The 22,535-nt window shown below is 49.0% G+C and overlaps 1 protein-coding gene across 1 annotated transcript in view; it reads right to left on the bottom strand.

Annotated features, from left to right (window-relative positions):
* Positions 1-1,700, bottom strand: part of ddr2l (discoidin domain receptor family, member 2, like) — a 69,210-nt gene extending 67,510 nt beyond the window's left edge. The window contains exon 1 of the mRNA XM_059638186.1: positions 1,609-1,700. The gene's annotated coding sequence lies outside the window, so the exon portion shown is untranslated. The remainder of the gene's footprint in view (positions 1-1,608) is intronic.
* Positions 1,701-22,535: the final 20,835 nt, after the last annotated feature.

The raw sequence follows: 22,535 nt of genomic DNA, 5'->3' as shown, positions 1-22,535 counted from the left end.
TTCTCTACCTTTTTTAATTGGAATAGGAACGACATTCAAAAACTTTGAAAAATCAAAGAAAACTTCTCATTCATGCCAAGTCGAAACTCCAACTGACCAGTGATCGAACACAGGATCGCTAGAATCGACAACAGTATGACATCACCAGCAAAATCCAAAGAGAAACAGTGTGGAAAGACACCCCAATTCAGCCCTGTGGTACGTAGTCTGATCAACACAATGAGTTCATTTTTGCCTACATTTTCCACCCACTATATTCCCAAAAAAACTTGTCCTATCTGTCCTGTCTATCCTATTTTTAAATGATTGCACGCATTTGGATTAAAATCAGTAAAGTTTAAGTTTAATTAATAATCTAGTTCTCCATGTTAAACGATGTTTGTCCTAATAAATGTTCTTGTTTTCTTATTCCTTAACTAAACACAGTCAGACTTTCTTTTATCTTATTGATGATCACAATCAGGTATTATCCATCTTAAGGATTAAACTGATCAGATATCAATTCATAGCAATAGTGGGGCTCATTTTCCAGCTCTATCCCCATCAGAGACCCTTTCCTGAGTGTCCAACATTGGCAGTTGGGAAGTCAAATGTAATGACTCTGCCTGGAAACTCCCTCACTGACTGTGCTGGAACCTTCAACACTAGCCATGACCGAAACATCCAGTGCTGACACTGATTTCTGGCAATGATCCTGTCTGAAATTCTGAGAATGGAGCCCAGATGAAACACCAGCGCTGAACCTCGTCAAGACCTCTGGGACCTAGCTGCAGCATGACTGTGACTGAAACCAAAACAGCGACTCCGGCAACACCAGCCATTGCCCTGGACATTGACTGTGACCCAGCCATCACCCTGGCAACACTGACGACGACACTGGCAGACACCTCCAACATTGACCATGAACTTGGCCGTTATCCCGCCAACATTGACCGTGACCCTGGCGACAATGACCGTGAGACCAGCCATCACCCTGGCAACACCGAGCGTGACCCCGGCCATCATCCCATTGACACCAATCGTCGCCCCAGGCATTGACCACAGCTATCACCCTGGCGACATTGACCAAGACGCCAGCCATGACCCCAGTGACAGCGACCATGACCTCAAACATTGCCCCAAATGCTGGCCGTGACCCCAGATGCTAACTTTGGCCAAATCCTTTGGCACTGACCTTAGGGTCAAACTTCCACATTGGCTGAAGCTCTGGCACTGCCTGTCTGATAAATTACAGGCAGTAACCATTGGCATTGCCCGTGCCTTGAATCTACAACACTGACTCCTAATCACCAGCTGTATAAATACACAGCACTCAGGCTGCGAGATGGAATTGCCCCCCCACCAACCCTGAGGGTTGGAATGGTGACCCTGAATGTTAGTGCTGACCGTGACCACTGTCCCCAGGCTCAGTCCCTGACCGGCCTGTTCCCCAGACCCGCGGCCTCTCGCCCCAGCTTCTCTCCCGGCTCCCGGCCTCGGGCTGTGGGGGGGGGCCCCTCCTGATCAATGTACAGCCTCTAGCCGAAGTCTGTGGGTATAACAAACGGAGCCAGACAGTGACCAGATCCGCACAGCTTGCCGGTTCCCCCAGCGCTGAGCCCTCGGTACCTCTCTCAGTCTCCGCCGCCCGCTCCCGTTCCCGCTCCGGAAACACACTGAGCGCGAGACCCCGACCTGCCCCCGTCACCGGCTGCAGCCCGCCTCCCCGGCAGAGGACACGCCCACTTGGTCCCTGACACTACCCGTGGCCCAAACACGGCTATACTCCCGCCCCCACAGCCGAGAGCCCGCTATCCGACCCGCCCCCACAGTCCATGACCCGCCCCCTCGGCCCCGGATCCGCCCCCACAGTCGATTTCCCTCCCGACGGCCCCCATAGCCGAGGACACGCCCCAGTAGAACAGGTTCCGCCTCCATGGCCCAAGTCACGCCCCTATGGGCAAGAGTCCACCCCCTTGATCCAGGCACCGCCCCTTCGGCCTGTGACCAGCCCCCATGCTTTGAACCACCCATTTGGCCCGGGTCACGCCCCCATGGTCCAGGACACGCCCCCGTGGTCATGGGCCCTCCCCCGTGGACGGCGAGCCACACATTTGGCCCCGGACCCTCCCCTGCGGTCCTAGACCCACCCTCATCGTCCCGGACCCGCCCCCATAGTCCCAGACCCGCCCCAATGACCCCGGACCCGCCCCCATCGTCCCGGACCCGCCCCAATATCCCCGGATAATGAAATGTGAGGCTGGATGAACACAGCAGGCCAAGCAGCACCTCAGGAGCACAAAAGCTGACGTTTCGGGCCTGGACCCTTCATCAGAGAGCCCTGAGATCCTGCTTGGCCTGCTGTGCTCATCCAGCCTCATTTTATTATCTTGGATTCTCCAGCATTTGCAGTTCCCATTATCTCCAATATCCGCGGACTCGCCCCGATCGTCCCGGACCCGCCCCAATGCACCCGGAGATAATGGGAACTGCAGATGCTGGAGAATTCCAAATGTGAGGCTGGATGAACACAGCAGGCCAAGCAGCATCTCAGGAGCACAAAAGCTGACGTTTCGGGCCTGGACCCTTCATCAGAGAGGGGGATGGGGAGAGGGAACTGGAATAAATAGGGAGAGAGGGGGAGGTGGACCGAAGATGGAGAGTAAAGAAGATAGGTGGAGAGGTAGGGAGGGGATAGGTCAGTCCAGGGAGGTGCAATGGGAGAGAGATTCCCTGAGGTTGGTCCGGAGGGAGGAGGGTAACTTCTTCAGGTTAGGCATCCCTGGAAGAGGTTTCGCAGTGAGGTTAAAATAGTATCAGAGATAATGGGAACTGCAGATGCTGGAGAATTCCAAGATAATAAAATGTGAGGCTGGATGAAAACAGCAGGCCAAGCAGCATCTCAGGAGCACAAAAGCTGACGTTTCGGGCCTAGACCCTTCATCAGAGAGGGGGATGGGGAGAGGGAACTGGAATAAATAGGGAGAGAGGGGAAGGCGGACCGAAGATGGAGAGTAAAGAAGATGAAGGGTCCAGGCCCGAAACGTCAGCTTTTGTGCTCAATGATCCCGGACCCGCCCCTACGGTCCCAGACCCGCCCCAATGATCCTGGACCCGCCCCAATGATCCTGGAACTGCCCCTATGATCCTGGACCCGCCCCTATGGTCCCAGACCCGCCCCAATGATCCTGGAACCGCCCCTATGATCCTGGACCCGCCCCTATGGTCCCAGACCCGCCCCAATGATCCTGGACCCGCCCCAATGATCCTGGAACTGCCCCTATGATCCTGGACCCGCCCCTATGGTCCCAGATCCGCCCCAATGATCCTGGACCCGCCCCAATGATCCTGGAACTACCCCTATGGTCCCAGACCCGCCCCAATGATCCTGGACCCGCCCCTATGGTTCAGGGCCCGCCCCCCGGACACACCCACACCAGGCCAGAACATCCCCTCCATTCCTCTCTGTCCCCTCCTCACCTTCCCCATTCTCCCCCCCGCCATTATTCCGTCCTCTTTCCCCCTCATTCTCTAAGGCTCCCTCACACTTCATCATTCCCCCCCATTTTCTCACTCCCCTTTCATTTTGTCCCTGACCCCTCATCTTTCTTGGTGTTGCTTTTCTGCACTTTCCGTCCCCTCCTCCCCCGTTTTGCCCTGCCCCCCGTCTGTCGCTGCAACACCCCTCCCAGTACCGCCAGCCCTCTCTCTCCATTCAGTCATCAGGCAGGTTTCTGAGCAATGAATAACTGAGGAGGGAGGCTGAGGGGTGGTGGTGAAGGCACTATGGGCCTGAGGGGTGGTGGTGTGGGCACTGTGGGCCTGAGGGGTGCTGGTGAGGGCACTGTGGGTCTGAGGGGTGGTGGTGTGGGCACTGTGGGCCTGAGGGGTGTTGGTGAGGGCACTGTGGGTCTGAGGGGTGGTGGTGAGGGCACTGTGGGCCTGAGGGGTGGTGGTGTGGGCCTGAGGGGTGCTGGTGAGGGCACTGTGGGTCTGAGGGGTGGTGGTGTGGGCACTGTGGGCCTGAGGGGTGCTGGTGAGGGCACTGTGGGTCTGAGGGGTGGTGGTGTGGGCACTGTGGGCCTGAGGGGTGCTGGTGAGGGCACTGTGGGTCTGAGGGGTGGTGGTGTGGGCACTGTGGGCCTGAGGGGTGGTGGTGAGGGCACTGTGGGCCTGAGGGGTGGTGGTGAGTGCACTGTGGGTCTGAGGGGTGGTGGTGTGGGCACTGTGGGCCTGAGGGGTGCTGGTGAGGGCACTGTGGGTCTGAGGGGTGCTGGTGAGGGCACTGTGGGTCTGAGGGGTGGTGGTGTGGGCCTGAGGGGTGCTGGTGAGGGCACTGTGGGTCTGAGGGGTGGTGGTGAGAGTACTGTGGCCTGAGGGGTGCTGGTTTGGGGTATGATCTGAGGTGGGGTGGGCATTGGGGTGATGGTGGTGGGATTGGAATGTATGTGTTCTGACGGGGGTGGGGTCTGTAAGAGAGAGCAGTGGTTTGGAGGGGGAGGGTAAGTTATGAGGGTCTCAATTTTGATGAGGGAAGGTCTGTTTACTGAAGGGGTGCCTAATAATCAGAGAGACTCCCAGAAACCCATTGCACACACAGAGGCCATTTGGCCCATTATTAATGGCCTGGCTCTTTGGCAGTGCTAAGCAATAATTGTTACTTTTCTGCTGTATCCCCATGGGCCACTCCAACCGTCTTCTCTTTAATGTAATGAGCCAATTCTTTACCAAAAGCTAGGATTAAAACTGCTTCTGCCATCATTTCAGCTGCATGTTCCGGATCACCGTGGCACGTTGTGCATTTCCTCCTCCTCTCACCCGATTTCTTTTGGCCAATTTCTTCCAATCTGTGAATTTTGTTCACCCACCCTTTAGGCAGTGGAGACCATTCCCTCCGTATTTACCCGATCAAACACCGTGTAGTGTTTGATTCTGTCTCCACTTGTCCTCTCTGCCTGAGGTCACAGAACCCAAAAAGCAGAAAAAGCTCACAGAAGGGCCAAGGTTAACTCTCAACATGGGCTTCAGAGAGCAGAGAACCCGAGGGGTCTGCTTGTGATTGACCAGATAAATAATACCCAATGGCCACTGATCTTGTGATAGGACCGTGTTTTTAACAAAAGTACACTGAACAATAAATCCCAGAAACATTTTGGACATTAGCAGTGGGAGTACCCCTTTAAGAGATTCCAATCGTGTGCTCTTGCATTAACCCGGAGAACATTCCTGCTGTAAATCTCCACAGGAGTGATGGGAAAATGCAGACGGATTTATGGGCTCTTTTCTTGGCTGGCGCTCATGGTGATCAGTAGAATCTTGCCTGCATCGCCTCAGCTGACTGACAGCACGCAGCGTGACAGAGCAGGCTCCAACACCACTGTTAACCCTTCAGTGTTGGCCAGACCTTACTTCCACAGCCATCTGGATGGGGAGCCAGCAGTTTGGCTCACGCTCTCACAGAAACGGGGGAAAGCAGAAACAGAAATAGGGTGTTCAGCTTTTGGAGCCTGCCCCAGGGTTCAACACAATCATAGCTGACCAGCCAACTCATTGCCCTGTTCCCACTCCACTCCTCTCATACCCTATCAGCTCCTTCACCGCGAGGACTGTTTCAAATCATTCAGATCAACTGCATCCTAAAGCAAGAGAATTCCAGAGGGTCACCTCTCTCTGGGGCCTTTTAATCAATGGGAAGTTGGGTTTGGGTGACAGGGAGAGACATACAGACCAACCCAGTCTGTCAGCAGGGAGAGAGTACACAGCTAAACAAACCGAAGGCTTTGTTTTCACAGAGAGGGGGTGGTGGTTAATGTAAGTGAAAGGTTCATAGAGTCACAGAATAGGCCAACAATAAGCGAAAGGCATGTTTGTATTTGTGCAATATTTTCACCCTTCATGCACTTGAACATCCCAAAGAGTATTTTTTTTTCTGCAGTTACCATTTATGGTCATCAATATGTGCACAGCAGGCTCCCACAAACCATAAAAAGGCGATGGTGAAATCTAGTGATGTTGTTTAAAGTCTAGATTTTGGCCAGGTCAATGGGGAGAATTCTCCCCGGTTTTCCTCAGATAGTGGTGGACCTCTGATTAAAATGTAACCTGTGTTTGAGAGTGGAGGCTATGAGGTAGTAAGCCTATGATGGCCCATGTAGGGTAGTGTGTGTGCTTTGAGCTCCTCTTTCATTCTGCTGTAACCACTCAACCTCCTCTAGACCCACTGGCTCTTTTGTTGTATAGTTAATCATTTTGACATTTAGTCCCTGGTGACTCTGTTACATGGCAAATGTTCAGCTTCCCACCACCACGTGCACCCCCCCGCCCGCGCTCCTTTATATTGACTGTGAATATGCTTGAAAACCGGGAAATCTCATTTATGTTGTTATTCTGAGGAAAGGTCACCAATCTGAAACATTAACATTTTCACTTCACTCATGCCACAGCGAGGACATTACAGCTCACATTGAAAGTACTGCAGACAGAGGGAAAGCAATGGGGCCTGAGTGACACTGGGCCACAACAACAGCGTGACTTCCAGGGGTATGTTGATAGTGGACATGAGAGACGTGGCGATTGTGTCGCTGCCAGGAGCAGGGAGATCGTCAACACCTGGGGGCAGGGGGTGGGCAGTGTGTTGTCACCAGGGACATGGTGATGGTGTCAACAGCAGGGACATGGTGACAGTGTTGGTACCAGAGGTGTTGATATCCAGCGGGAGCACGGTGACAGTGTCAATACTAGGGGGAGCACGGGGATGGTGTTGATACCGGGGTGGGGGGGGAGCACAGTAATGGTGTTGATACGGGGGGGGGGGGGGCACAGTGATGGCGTCACTACCGGGGGGGGGGTCACGGTGATTGGTGTTGATACCGGGGGGGCATGGTAATGGTATCGATACCAGGGGGGCACTGTGATGGTGTTGATACCGGGGGGGGGGGGGGGGCGCACGGTGATGGTGTTGATACCGGGGGGAGCACGGTAATGGTGTTGATACCAGGGGAGCACGGTGATGGTGTTAATAGCGGGGGGGGGGGCACGGTGATGGTGTCGATACTGGGGGGGGGGGGGGCGCATGGTGATGGTGTTGATACCGGGGGGGTACGGTGATGGGGTTGATACTGGGGGGGGAGCACGGTGATGGGGTTGATACCAGGGGAGCACGGTGATGGTGTTGATACTGGGGGGGGGGCACGGTGATCATGTTGATACCGGGGGGAGCACGGTGATGGTGTTGATACCGGGGGGGGGGGGCACGGTGATGGTGTTGATACTGGGGGGGGCACGGTGATCATGTTGATACCGGGGGGGGGGCACGGTGATGGTGTTGATACCAGGGGAGCACGGTGATGGTGTTGATACCGGGGGGGGGGGCACGGTGATGGTGTTGATACCGGGGGGGGGGGAAGGGTGATGGTGTTGATGCCGGGGGGGGGCACGGTGATGGTGTTGATACCGGGGGGGGGCACGGTGATGGTGTTGATACCGGGGGGGGGGCACGGTGATGGTGTCAATACCCGGGGGGGCGTACGGTGATGGGGTTGATACCAGGGTAGCACGGTGATGGTGTTGATACCGTGGGGGGAGCACGGTGATGTTGTTGATACCGGGGGGGGGGGCACGGTGATGGTGTTGATACCGGGGGAGGCACGGTGATGGTGTTGATACCGGGGGAGGCACGGTGATGGTGTTGATACCGGGGCGGGGGGGCACGGTGATGGTGTTGATACCGGGGGAGCACAGTGATGGTGTCAATACCCGGGGGGGGGGTGTACGGTGATGGGGTTGATACCAGGGGAGCACGGTGATGGTGTTGATACCGGGGGGGAGCACGGTGATGGTGTTGATACCGGGGGGGCACGGTGATGGTGTTGATACCGGGGGGGCACGGTGATGGTTTTGGTACTGGTGGGGGGGGGCATGGTATGGTGTCAATGGTGTGGGTTATGGGGAGATGGGTCTTGGTGGGATGGTTCAAGGGGGCGGTATGGACTTGTTGGGCCGAAGGGCCTGTTTCCACACTGTAGGGAATCTAATCTAATCTGTGTGTTTTTTTGAGTATCTGTATCAAATGAGTGAGTGTGTTAGTGAACATCTGTGTGTGTGTTAGTGAATATTTGAGTGTGTTAGTGAGTATATCTGTGTATGTGTTAATGAATATGTGGGTGTGTATGAGTGTATTAATGAGTATCTATGTTGGATGAACATCTGAGTGTGTTGGTGTATGTGAGTTGGGCGGGGGGGGGTGGTGGGCAGGAGAGAGACAGGCTTTGTGTGTGTGTGTGTGTGTGTGTGTGTGTGTGTGTGTGTGTGTGTGTGTGTTGGTGACTGAGACCATACAGGATTTTCTGACAGATTCAGAGTTGCTGTGATGAATGATTATTTGGGGATAGAAAGTTGCTGTTCTGAGCTGTTGCAAACGTTACACTGAGCTGAGACTTATCAAGGAGGAGGTGGTGTCATCAAAACCTGCCTAGCAACAGGAGAAACACAAACCCAATCAACTCCGATTCCTCTCATAAATCAATCTCTCCCACTCGACACAGTTCTCTGATTCTCCTCCCTCCTCTTGATCCAAACATTGAATCCTCAATCTTTCGAGCTAAAGCCTGCAGCTCCCAATTCCCTGATGAATGCTGTGCTGCAACTCAATTCAGTTTCTCCCTCTGAATAAGTTCTGCTTTTTAGCTCATGTTCTAGGACTGAACTCATGTTTTCCGGGGGATTCTGACCTTCAGCTCGACTGCCATGAAGCTGTAAGCAGTAAAGAAAATCACTGGAAACACAAACACAAGAGCTTCACTGAGACCAAAAGGCTGACTCCCATCTATTGCAGAAGCCAATTTCCCTTGAGTGGCCTCACCCAATGCCCCACCCTGTCATTCCCCTTTTCCGATGTTGTCTTCTGACGCAGTTGTGGTCAGAGAACAATTTTATTTAAGAGTCTGAAAGGGTTAATGCTGCAGAATGTCATTAGCACCACCCACTATGCTGATGTCATATAGACTTGGGCACAAGGCAGTTCAGGAGCTGATGGAGTGTGATCTGACATCTGGCCATCTTCAAACTCTCTGGAGCAATGTCTATGGTTTCAGTGTAACCAGGAACTAGCAGCAAACATGCAATAACTTTTGTTATACCTATATCTCATAGCAGTCCTGCCAGAGCAAGAACATCCTTCCACAAGGGCACACAATGTGCCAGGGTGTGGTCTCACCAAAGCCCTGGAATACTGCAGCAGGATATCCTTGCTCCCGTTCTTGAATCCTCTCACTATGAAGGCCGGTGTATCATTTGCCTACAGACTGGTCGGCTCATTCAGTCACCCCTTTTACCCATAGCCCAGCCTCTTGTGAACGTTCTGGGGATGCAGGAAGGGAGAGTTGTCTCAGCTCTGCACTGACTCCATGTGCGGGCAGATCAGGAGTACCACAAAATGGGAGGGGAAAATCATGACGGTCAGTTAGGGTCACAAATTTCTCCAGGACAACACTTGCATCTCCAGGAATTCACCTCTGCGGGGCTCAGTCACAAGCAAACTAACAGAAAAACCTTGGAGTTCTCAAAAGAATTGTGGCTTTTTAAAAAATCGTTTTCTTACAACATTTATTCATCACAAAAATATACACTAAAAATATTACAGAAATGACCTTCTCACTGATGCTCAGTTTGGATTCTGCCAGGGCGACCCAGCTCCTGACCTCATTCCAGCTTTGGTTCAAACATGGACATAAGAGCTGAATTCCAGATGTGAGTGAGAGTGACAGCCCCTGGTATGGAGGCTGCATTCGATGGAGTGTGGCTTCAAGGAGCCCTGGCAAAACTGGAATTGATGGGAATCAGGGAAAACTCTCCATTAGTCAGAGTCATACCTGGCACATAGGAAGGTGGTCGGAGGTCAATCATCTCAGCTCAAGGACATCCCTGCAGGAGTTCCTCAGGGCAGTGAGCTCCACCAGGCCATCTTCAGCTGCTTCATCAATGACCCTCCCTCCATCATAATGTCAGAAGTAGGGATGTTCATGGATGATTGCCCAATGTTCAGCATCATTCGCGACTCCTCAGATATTGAAGTGATCCACATTCATATGCAGCAAGACCTAAATAATATCCAAGTTTGGCTTGACAAGTGACAAGTTACAGGCAAGCTGCATAATGCCCATCACCAATGCCAGACAATCTGACCATTACCCTTTGATATTCAATGGCATCACCATTATTGTATCCTACACTGTCAATATGATTGGGGTTACCATTGACCTAGAAACTCTGTTCTGAGGAAGGGCCACCGGACCCAAAACATTAACACTGTTTTTCCCTTCACAGATCCTGCCAAACCTGCTGAGCTTTTCCAGAAACTTTGTTTTTGTTCCAGAAACTCAGCTGGACTCAGCGCATAAACAGAGTGGCCACAAGAGCAGGTCAGAGGCTAGGAAAACTGTGGTGAGTAACTCACCTCTTGACTCCCCACATCCTGTCCACCACCTACCAGGCACAAGTCAGGTGTGTGATGGGATATTCCCCAATTGCCTGGATGGGTGCAGTCCCAACAACACTCAAGAACCTTGACGCCATCCAAGACAAAGCAGCCCGCTTGACTAGCACTACATCCACAAACATCCACTCCGTCTACCACAGATGCTCAGTAGCAGCAGTGTGTACCATCTACAAGATGCCCTGCAGAAATTCACCAAAGATCCTCAGAGAGCACCTTCCAAACCCACACCACCTTCCATCTAGAGGATAAGGGTAGAAGAAACATGGGAACATTGCCACCTGCAAATTCCTTGCCAAGACAGTCACCATCCTGGCTTGGAAATATATCGCCGTTCCTTCACTGTCATTGGGTAAAAATCCTGGAATTCCCTCCCTGAGGGCATTGTGGGTCAACCTACAACACATGGACTGCAGCAATTCAAGAGGCAGCTCACCCCCACCTTCTCCAGGATAACCAGGGATGGGCAATAAATGCCAATCAACAAAGCTCGCATGCCATGGACATTTTTCAAAGAATAGCGCTATAGATGCAGAGCTATTAGAGGCAACTAGTCATGTGATAAAACCTCCAGGATTATGTCCAAACAGAGTAGGTACTGCTTAACTGCTGGAGCAGGACAACCTGGTCAATATGGGATTTCCAGCAACTTTGTAATCCCTGTCTGCATTGTACTGAAGTGATCATTCTAGTGGTTCAACCCCTATTTCCCTGTTTGATTGTGACGGATGGAATCTATTTCAGTTGTGACTGAAGAATGATCCTGGCAGAAAGAATGTAGGGGAGGGGTATTCAACACACAACCCTTCCGGAAGTGTGGCTCTGATGGAATCAGATTATTAGGAGTTACATTTAGACTGCAGATGTTTGGATCAGCTCAGAAGAATGATCGAGTATAGAGTCATTCTACAGCCATCGATCAAGCTGTCTGAGGAACTCCTCCATACCCCCTCCCTCCACCTCCAGTACCCTCCTAATTCAAACATACCCATCACACTCAGCCTGCTTTCATCTGTTGTGCTGAGTCACAATTGGTAGTCAGGCCTTGGCCTACTTTGTCATGGGCAAAGGATTCTGGCAGCTGCCATGCATTGCCAGTTGCCTGGGACAAGCTTGACCAACGGTGAGTTGGTCATCTCTAATCTGTGTGGGCAGTCTTGTCACTGTCACCATCAGTGGTCTTGTATCCAAGGCATCCCCAGGGGTGAGACCTGTTGCTCAAGTTGTTTGGCAATGAGAATGGAAAGTGCTGACTCTCACTGTGTTCATAGTCTTCAGGTGGGCCCAATGGTTACCAATTGTGTAGTGAACACCGTAAAATCCAGAAAGTTCCACTATCCAAGCTTCAAAATCTCCCCTCCCCATACCATATCCCAAAACCAGCCCAGCTTGTCCCTGCCTGCCTAACCTGTTCTTCCTCCCACCTATCCCCTCCTCCCACCTCAAGCCGCACCCCCATCTCCTACCTACTAACCTCATCCCGCCCCCTTGGCCTGTCCATCCTCCCTGGACTGACCTATCCCCTCCCTACCTCCCCACCTACACTCACCTCTACCAGCTCCATCCCTGCCTCTTTAGCCTGTCTGTCTCCTCTCCACCTATCTTCTCCTCTGTCTATCTTACCTCTCCCTCTCTCGCTATTTTATTTCAGAACCCCCTTCCCCTCCCCCATTTCTGATGAAAGGTCTAGGCCTGAAACATCAGCTTTCCTGCTCCTCTGATGCTGCTTGGCCTGCTGTGTTCATCCAGCTCTACACCTTGTTATCTCAGTAATTGTGGAAGATGCTTGTCTGACTGGAGGCCTGTGAGTAGTGGCGTCAGTGCTGGGCTCATTTCTGTTTGTCAATGATTTGGATGAGAATGTACAAGGCATGATTAGTAAGTTTGTGGATGATGCTAAAACAGGCAATATCATGGACAGTGAGGAAGGTTATCAGAAATTGCAGCAGGATCTTGATCAGCTGGGGAAATGGGCCAAGAAATGGCAAATAGAGTTTAATATCGATAGTTTAATATTGATAAGAGTGAGGTGTTGCATTTTGGAAAGTCAAATCAAGGTAGGATTTTCATAATGAATGGTAGGGCCTTAAGGAGTGTAGTGGAAACGAGGGACCTTGGAGTTCATTTGCACTGTTCTTTGAAAATGGAGTCCCAAGGAGATAGGGCAGTGGAGAAGCTTTTGGCGCACTGGCCTTCATCACCCAGGGCACTGAGTACAGAAGTTGGGAAGTTATGTTGAGTTGTATAGGACGTTGGTGAGGCTGCACTTGGAGTATTGTGTTCAGTTTGGATCACCTCGCTGTAGGCAGGATGTAATTAAATTGGAAAGAGTGCAGAGGAGATTTACAAAGATGTTGCCAGGACTAAAGGGACTGAGTTGAAGGGGGAGGTTGGACAAGATAGGACATTTTTCTTTAGAGCATAGGGAACTGAGGGGACGATCTTATAGAAATGTATAAAATCATGAGAGGCATGATTTGGTGAAATGCACTCAGCTGAATGCACTCAGGGCTTTTCATAACTGTCGCTTTTTCCCAGGGTTGGGGAATCAAGGACTAGGGGGCACCAGTTTCAGGCAAGGGGGGAAAGAATACACAGGAACCTGAGGGGCAACTTTTTTACACAAAGGGTGGTACACATAAGGAATGAGCTGCCAGTGGAAGTGGTTGAGGTGGGTACGTTAACAGCATTTAAAAAGCACTTGGATGAATACATGGCTAGGAAAGTTTAGAAGCATATGGACCAAGTACAGGGACTGGGGTTAAGCATGGATGGACACTTTGGTTGCCTTGGGCCAGTTTGGGCTGAAGGGCCTGTCTCTGTGCTGTAGGATTCTATGACACCCATTCTGTGTGCACAGTGTGGGCATCCAAGTATTGGTAGAGCAGCCATGGTTACTGGTTAGGCCCCTATTGAAGCTGTGGGGGGAATGGCCTGGCATCTCAGTGTTCCAATTGACCAGGCTTTGTGCATCTGATGGGAATAAATAAATCACAATAAAACCCAGAATGTTTGCTTTTCCAGATCAGTTCATTCCACTGAGCTGCCATCCCCTTCACCCCGGTGCTGGGAACAGGAGTAGAGGCTAATTTCTGCATTCGGCATTCCATACCCCCGACTGTCACTGACTGCTCAGAGCTCAGGCCTGGTATGCCTGACAAAACCACCCTTCCACAGCCCTGCACACACACGTAGAGGCTTCAAGTCAACTACTACAGGGGGGTATGGGGAAGTTCAGAATTATATAGGATTGTCTGTTCGTCCAAACTTGGCCTGTTCAGATGCCCCCGTTGTTATGGAGTCATGCACTGAGTCTGGTCATAATAACTCGGCCCTGGGTGTTGGACTCACTGCTCGTGGTCCCGTTCCCATTCCAACATGGAGGCTTTTTGTCTAGTTTTATGCTGGACAGTCCGGTTTACTTCCGGTTTGTCCGTAGTCTGGAATTCCGTTTGTCCAATAAATGAGAGTTAGTATCGAACAACTTAAAAGAGACTTTCGGCCCCAACTGTCTCGCAAAATTGACAAGTCAATGAACAGCCAGAAGGATTCCGTTTGCTTGTCTCACTTGAACTGAAGCCTCCAGAGCAAGCCTGGGAAACATAATTGCCAGAAGGATGTGGGAATTTTATTAAGAGTGGGTCATGGATGTTTACAGAGTGATTGACAGTAACAGACAGTAATAGTAACATTGTCAGTGCACATAAGCATGAAGCCTTATTTATGATAATTACACTATCGTAACCACGCTTTACATTGAAGAATGAACCAAATACACCTTCCTTTTTATTCCCTCCTAACTTCATCTGAAACAATGCGATCGGTCATTTTTCCTCACGATAGCATCGAAGACCAGCCCACTCTGTTTCTCTCTCCACATGGTGATGTCTGACCTGCTGAGAATTTCAAGTGCTTTCTATTTTTATGTGAGATTTCCAGCACCCACGCTGTTAGGTATTTGTCCTGCCAGTATAAATGCAGCTCTGCTGTGATCTACAAGTGGCGTGGCCGTCTCTCAGCCTGGTATGGAGTTCCAGTCTTGAGGTGCTTCCTCGAAGTAGCTAAGAAAGACTGCAATATTTGAATTTTGAATTTTATTTCTTTATTTTCTGCTTAAAATTAAGACGGTGCCACTGTACTATAATTACTGCAATGTTCAACTTTTAATTTTGTTCCTTTTTTCTGCTTTGTTCTTAAAATTCTGTACCTGGTCACTTGTACCTAAGGCAGTGCATCGTTTGGCAACGTTAGACAATTTTCACTGTACTGCTGTGCTTTTGCACTTGAGTACATGTGACAATAACAACAAAATCAAATCAAGATCCAATTTTGCAAGAGCCAATGAGGTAACAGTCATGATCAGAGAAAGACCACGGGGGTAGATTTGAAAGCATCTCCAAGGTAGACACTCTTCTGGACTTCTCTCCCCTCAAGTTGGATTTAAGAACTTCCAAGTTCATTTTAAAAGTGGTGCTATCAACAACATCTGCTACCTGGTCCATGCCAGTTCGGGAACATGTTGCAAATTTTCAATTTTCTCAAACCCAGAACCTTGACCTAAAACCAAATACTTGTCACTGTCTGTCACATTCAACATCCTATTGTGAAAAATCTAACTCTCAGTTGCAGGAACAGAAGTTGTGTTTAATGCTTTTATTTTTGGAAGTGTGTGAGCATGGAATCATTGAAAACACAAAGTACTGGAAATCACAGTGGGTTGGGCAGCATCTGTGGACAGACAGCAAGCTAATGTTTCAAGTCTAGTGACTCTTCATCAGAAATGACCTGAGTTGTGAAGGGAGCAGTATTTATGCAGTAGTGGGGGTGTTGGAGTGCTGGGGGAGAAACGGTGCTGATAGTGTACCTCAAGTGATCACAATGTGAGAATGGCAGAATAATGGTGTGTCAAACAGATGGCCCTGCTGGAGATGGGGTGGGGTTTAGGGGAGAAAGGACACGGATTCAGCTGTATATCTCAAAATCTTAACTGTACAAGAACTTTACTCACCCATAATCTTGGCCCTTGCTACATGAAGCATCATTTATGCATTGATATTTTCATCCCTTGTCTACCACCAGAACTGCAGATCAAATCCTTCTGCTGCATCTTCAGATCTGCTGCCTCCTGGTTCTTTTAGCAAATCTTTGCCTTCTGGTAATTTCCCCTTATTCAGCTAACGAACAATTCTCAACATCTCCAATCAGGCTGTACTTAACATTCTCTGTTCTCTAGAGAATAACAGCAGTGTTTCTTATTTCCCTGTATAACTGAAGCTTAATATCCCTCATAAATGTGTCAGGAGAGGGTATCACTGGCTATGACTCTATGACTATGACCCTATGACTTTAAATGTCGACAAAGCATGCACACAGACATTTCAGTCTCAGGATAGTCAACATACATACAGACACGCACACACACCAGAGGCACATGGCCAGGACAACAGGGGTACCAACTGTGTGGAAATAGCCTGCAGAGGCTTAACCTTCTGGGGATTTACTCAGACTTGGAGGTATCAATGTATAACCTGCTCCACACAATAAACTCACATTTCAAAAAAAGTCACACAACAGAATGGGGAGCAATCAGGATCCATAACCGCAGGTACAGAACCCAAATTAATTTTTATAATATTCACTGGGTAACTGATGCTTTTCAATATTCACCCTGTCCAATATTCACCGGGATTGCATATTGTTCAATGTACAGCCTCTCGGATTAACGTTAGGGCTGTGAAAATGTTCAATGTCCAACCTATTCACTATTCACTGCGACTGTTAGTACAGTTTATGCTGTTTGACATCCAACCTGTCAGATGTTTATCAGGAATTTAACAATGCCACATTTGCCAGTGTATCAGGTTATCAATCGATATCCAGGTTGACGGAAATTCACAGGAGCTGTGATCCTGTTTGATATTTAGCCTGTTAGATATTCCCAGGGAAAATGATATTCCTTGCCTTCTTCACCGCCTCCTGCACATGAAAGCTTGTTTTGTTTTTATTCATTCACATGTGGGATGTGGGCATCACCGGCCGAGCCAGCATTTAATGCATCTCTGTAGTTGTCCCTTGAGAAGGCGGGGGTGAGCTGCCTTCTTGGACCACTGCAGTCCTCCTGCTGTGGGTTGACCCACAATGCCATTAGGAAGGATTTTGACCCAGTGACAGTGAAGAAACAGTGATACTTTTCCAAGTCGGGACAGTGATTGGTTTGGGGGTGAACCATGTATCTGCTGTCCTTGTCCTTCTAGATGGAAGTGGTTGTGCATCTGGAAGATGCTGCCTAAAGTCTTTGTTGAATTTCTGCAGCGCGTCTCGTAGATAGTACACACTGCTGCTGCTGCTGAGCATCGGTGGTGGAGGGAGTGGGTGCTCGTGGATGTAGTGCCAATCAAGCGAGCTGCTTCGTCCTGGATGGTGTCAAAGTTCTTGAGCATCATTGGAGCTGCACCCATCCAGGGCAAGTGGGGAGTATTCCATCACACTCCTGACTTGTGCCTTGTAGATGGTGGAAAGGCTTTGGGATTCAGGAGTTACTTGCTGTAGTATTCCAGGCCTCTGACCTGATCCTGTAGCTGCTGTATTTAAATAGCATATCCAGTTGGGTTTCTGGTGAACTTTAACCCGTAGGATGTTGATAGTAGGGGATTCAGTGATGGTAACACCATTGAATATCAAGGGGTAGTGATCGGACTGTCTCTCCTGCTGGTGATGGTAGGTGACTGGTGTGCAAAGACATCTAGGTCTGATTGCACCTCCTCCTTTCCCAATTAATAGCCATTCAGGTAATAATCTGCTCCCAAAACTGATAACCTTATACTTCATCTGCCTTTAATTTGCCTACTCATTGAACTTGTCCAGATCACAGTAAATCATCTCTGCTACCATCTCACAATCCATCCTTCAGCCCAGTTTTGTGATATCTACAAACTTTGAGATATTACATTTAGTCCCTCATCTAAATGATTATGTTATGTAATTAGTTCTGAGCTTTGACCCTGGCGGTAGCACACTAGTCACTGCCTACCACTCAGAAAATGGTCCATTTATTCCTACACTGATTCCTATCAGCCAACCTGGTCTCTCTCCATGTCAGAACTGTGACAATATGGAGACAGACACCAGGTTTATCGTTTAAGCAAAAGACTAAACAATTTATTAACAATACAGTAATTTAAGCTGAGCAAAGTTAAACCAAAAGGTAATCTAATTGATATCTATGATTTAAATTCAATCTTCTTTCATTCTAGGCCCCACTCTCACAGAAAGACAGACGATAGACACAGTTAAGAAATAAATCAAAATGGAAAATGAATGAGATGTACCTGCGCAGTTCATTGAAGCATGTCTCCACAATCTGTAACATCACAGGCACAGGGGATCATATCATTCTTGGTTTCTGACAACGTCAATGCATGCAGATAGCTACCAGTAGGCTCCAAGGAATATTCATTTAATACTTAACACTAAGAGTTTATTCTCTGATCTTTCAATAAGCTGATGATGAGAGAACAACTAGGGAGCAATCAAACTTCTGTCCTGTAGCTTTTGCAGGCACAATCCTTCTGATCGTAATACAGTCAAAATCCCCCTGCATGACTGACTGTCTCCCCTGTAAATGCCATCTGTTTGAGCATAAAGCCTCTCAAGAGTCGAAGTGTCTACAGAGCACTCCTAAAAAGAATCAACCTGCAATTAACTTTCAAGCCTGGCCTTAAAAATAATTTTGAGTTTGTTTGCTCCTCTCTTTTTTTTAAACACAAGCTGCTGCATACAGTCCAAAGGTCACATCCAGCTCTCAGCTCACAGTTCACATCTCCAAACAAATAGTGATTTAAAACAACATAAAAATAAAATGAATGTAAACTCAGCAACAGGTCGAACAGTACACTGTGGTCAACCACATGTTTCTTCTTTATACATGTTAAACTCTTATGAGGGGCCAGAAAGCTTTCTGAAAGACCAAGTAAACTATGTAACAAGTAAACAAGTAAAGAATGTGGGAACTAGGAGCAGGAGCAGGCCATTCAGCCCATTGTGTCTGCTCTGCCACTTAATACATTCACAGTTGATCTCACCTCAGCCTCAATTCCACTTTCCTGTCCATTCTCCATAACCCTTCAACACATTACTAACGAAAGTCTATCTCTTTCTTAATTTTAAACAATATCTCAGCATCCATTATACTTTAGGGCCATTTCTTTAAGTACTGTGGGATGTAGATGATCAGATCCTGGGAATCTATTAACCTTTAAACCCATCAAATCCCCCAACATCATTTCCCTACTAATACCAAATTCCTTCCATTCCTTCCTTTCACTGGAGCCTGTGTTCTCAAACATTTTTGCAATGTTATTTGTGTTCACCTCTGTGAAAACATAACTAAGATGAGTATTTAATTGGCCTGCCATCACTTTGTTCCCCATTGTAACTTTCCCTGTTTCGTACTGTAAAGAGATCAACTTTTGTCTTTGCTAAATCCTTTTCTGTTCACATATCAATAGAAGACTTCACAATCCCCACAAGCTTGCTTATGTGTTCTATATTCCCCTCTGAATCAATTCCTTTATTTTCCTTTGCTGATATTTAAATTGCTCCCAATCCTCAGGTTTCCTGCTTGTTGAACAATTTGTATGACCTTTCCTTGAATCCAGTACTATACCTAATTTCCTTTGTTAGTCATGTTTGGACCATCCTTACCGTTTTATTTTTATCTATCTGATAAAATTATCAGTATCTGATATTGATCAGTATTCACCCTGCCTGATATTCACTGGGTAACTGATACTGATCAATACTGACCCTGCCTGTTATTCACTGGGTAATGATACTGATCAATACTGACCCTGCCTGTTATTCACTGGGTAACTGGCACTGATCAATACTGACCCTGCCTGTTATTCACTGGGTAACTGATACTGATCAATACTGACCCTGCCTGTTATTCACTGGGTAACTGGCACTGATCAATACTGACCCTGCCTGTTATTCACTGGGTAACTGATACTGATCAATACTGACCCTGCCTGATATTCACTGGGTATCTGACATTGATCAATACTGACCCTGCCTGTTATTCACTGGGTAATGATACTGATCAATACTGACCCTGCCTGATATTCACTGGGTATCTGACATTGATCAATACTGACCCTGCCTGTTATCCACTGGGTATCTGATACTGATCAATACTGACCCTGCCTGTTATTCACTGGGTAACTGATACTGATCAATACTGACCCTGCCTGATATTCACTGGGTATCTGACATTGATCAATACTGACCCTGCCTGTTATTCACTGGGTATCTGACATTGATCAATACTGACCTTGCCTGTTATTCACTGGGTATCTGACATTGATCAATACTGACCCTGCCTGATATTCACTGGGTATCTGACATTGATCAATACTGACCCTGCCTGTTATTCACTGGGTATCTGACATTGATCAATACTGACCCTGCCTGTTATTCACTGGGTATCTGATATTGATCAATACTGACCCTGCCTGTTATTCACTGGGTATCTGATATTGATCAATACTGACCCTGCCCGTTATTCACTGGGTATCTGATATTGATCAATACTGACCCTGCCTGATATTCACGGTAATACGATGCTCTATGCTCTGCTTATGATGTCTCTCTGCTGATGCTGAATTTCTCGTTTCTAGCTGTGACACATGGAGCATCACAGAATCTCAGCTAGCTGAGGCCAGACTGAGTTTCAAACTAATTTGGAGAAATTTCCCCTCATGAGGTTCTGTAGATTTTGGGATTGTCCTGCCTGGAGAAGTAGGACAATGAATTTATTCAAGGCTGATTTGGACAGATCTCTACCTGACATGGGACTCGAGACTTTTATGCAGGCAGGGCAGTCGGTGGGGTTGAGTCCATAGCCAGGTCAAAATGATAGCTTGTTCTAACAGGCTTGAGGGGCTGAATGGCCTTCACTCTCTCCTATTTCCTATGCTGTTGTGATTGTCAGGAATGTAACAAATGGCTAACAGCAAGGAGGGGGAATAAATATGTGACTCCTTCCTCATCATGGGGGTGCATGGGTACCCATCACTAGAGTGATACAGTTGGGGCTAAAGGGTCATGGACACAGCAATGCGCATTGAATTGGAGCCTCTCAGATTGGGTGCTGTACAGTGGGTATACTATTGTAGTCTTACAGGACCACTGCCCCAAGCCTGGGTAGTCCCCCAGTCTCCAGGAGCAGAGCAGACTGCCCTGATACACAGCTCTCGATCTGCGGGCAGTGTTCATGCAGACAGCAATCTGACTGACCATAAAAACAAATCTTAAACATATCGCACAGTTCATTGCAACAAGAACACACTCTTCCTGCTCCCATCAGTCTCTCATTGTTCTGTCCACCTGGACACCATCCAGGGGATCTCTGGCAACATTCCAAGCCTCGTCCTTCAGCAACTAGCAAGCAACACCCCATCTCAGCTGTGTGCGCAATCAAAAACAGGGCTTGCAATCTGAGTGGAGACTTGCTCAGCAACACCGCGGCAAGCCCTGGATCCAGTGAAGTGTGGCTCACAACAACAGCCTTCTGCTCTGGATCCAGTGGAGGCCAGCTCAGCAACATCCACCCCAACATCCCCCTCCTCCCACCACTAACACCACCTCCCCCTAGCTCTGGATCCAGTGGAGACCAGCTCAGCAACATCCGTCCCCCCCCCGCCCCGCACACCACTAACACCACCTCCCCCTAGCTCTGGATCCAGTGGAGACCAGCTCAGCAACATCCACCCCAACATCCCCCTCCTCCCACCACTAACACCACCTCCCCCTGGCTCTTGATCCAGTGCAGACCAGCTCAGCAACATCCACCCCAACATCCCCCTCCTCCCACCACTAACACCACCTCCCCCTGGCTCTTGATCCAGTGCAGACCAGCTCAGCAACATCCACCCCAACATCCCCCTCCTCCCACCACTAACACCACCTCCCCCTAGCTCTGGATCCAGTGGAGACCAGCTCAGCAACATCCACCCCAACATCCCCCTCCTCCCACCACTAACACCACCTCCCCCTAGCTCTGGATCCAGTGGAGACCAGCTCAGCAACATCCGTCCCCCCCCCGCCCCGCACACCACTAACACCACCTCCCCCTAGCTCTGGATCCAGTGGAGACCAGCACAGCAACATCCACCCCAACATCCCCCTCCTCCCACCACTAACACCACCTCCCCCTGGCTCTTGATCCAGTGCAGACCAGCTCAGCAACATCCACCCCAACATCCCCCTCCTCCCACCACTAACACCACCTCCCCCTAGCTCTGGATCCAGTGGAGACCAGCGCAGCAACACCCCCCAACCCCAGCCAAGAAACTCCATTCCAAGTGTTTACATGAGAAGCCAGAAAGAGCAAATCTCAAACCTAACTGTTTAAAAGAGGTTCAGGACCAAGTAGCTCCTCCATCCAGATATTAGCACAAGGGCCCAGGAGAGATTTGTGCTGTTTGCAGCATTTTCCGCTACAGTGAGGTGCTACGCCAATCTCCAGATATTTGCGGATGGACTGGAGCAGACAAATCCCCAGCCTGTAACGCTGCAAACGGAGACCCATAGTGCCTGATGCCAACAGCAAATGTTTACACAGGAAACAAGAGGAATAACGGATTCCAGATGTCAACATATCCCCCAGAGACTATCCCCAATTCCAGTGGTATTTGTCGTCAAGCTGCCTTCCTTCTCCCTCTCACACAGACACTCAAGTCAAACACTGAAACACAGAGTCTGATGTAGATCTGAGCCAGAATGGGTACTGCTGCTCAACTCTGAATCATAAGCCTCCAGCTTCAAGTCTCACTCCAGGCCTAGACCGCAAAAAGGAAGGCTGTCACTGCAGCGCAGTACTGACAGAGCATGGTACTGTCGGAGATGTTGCCTTTGGGATAATAAGTTAAACTGAGGCCTCAACAGTGCAGTTAGGAAATCCCATGGCTCACAGACACATTTCTGTGCGACCTTTTAGGATTTTGGAATTCTTTCTTATCCCTAGAGTGATTGTCCCAATTAAATAATTTTTGTGATTAAATAA

The sequence above is a fragment of the Stegostoma tigrinum genome, chromosome 29 (genome assembly GCF_030684315.1).
Source record: "Stegostoma tigrinum isolate sSteTig4 chromosome 29, sSteTig4.hap1, whole genome shotgun sequence".
Lineage (NCBI taxonomy): Eukaryota > Metazoa > Chordata > Chondrichthyes > Orectolobiformes > Stegostomatidae > Stegostoma > Stegostoma tigrinum.
This window is presented reverse-complemented; position numbering and strand designations above follow the sequence as displayed.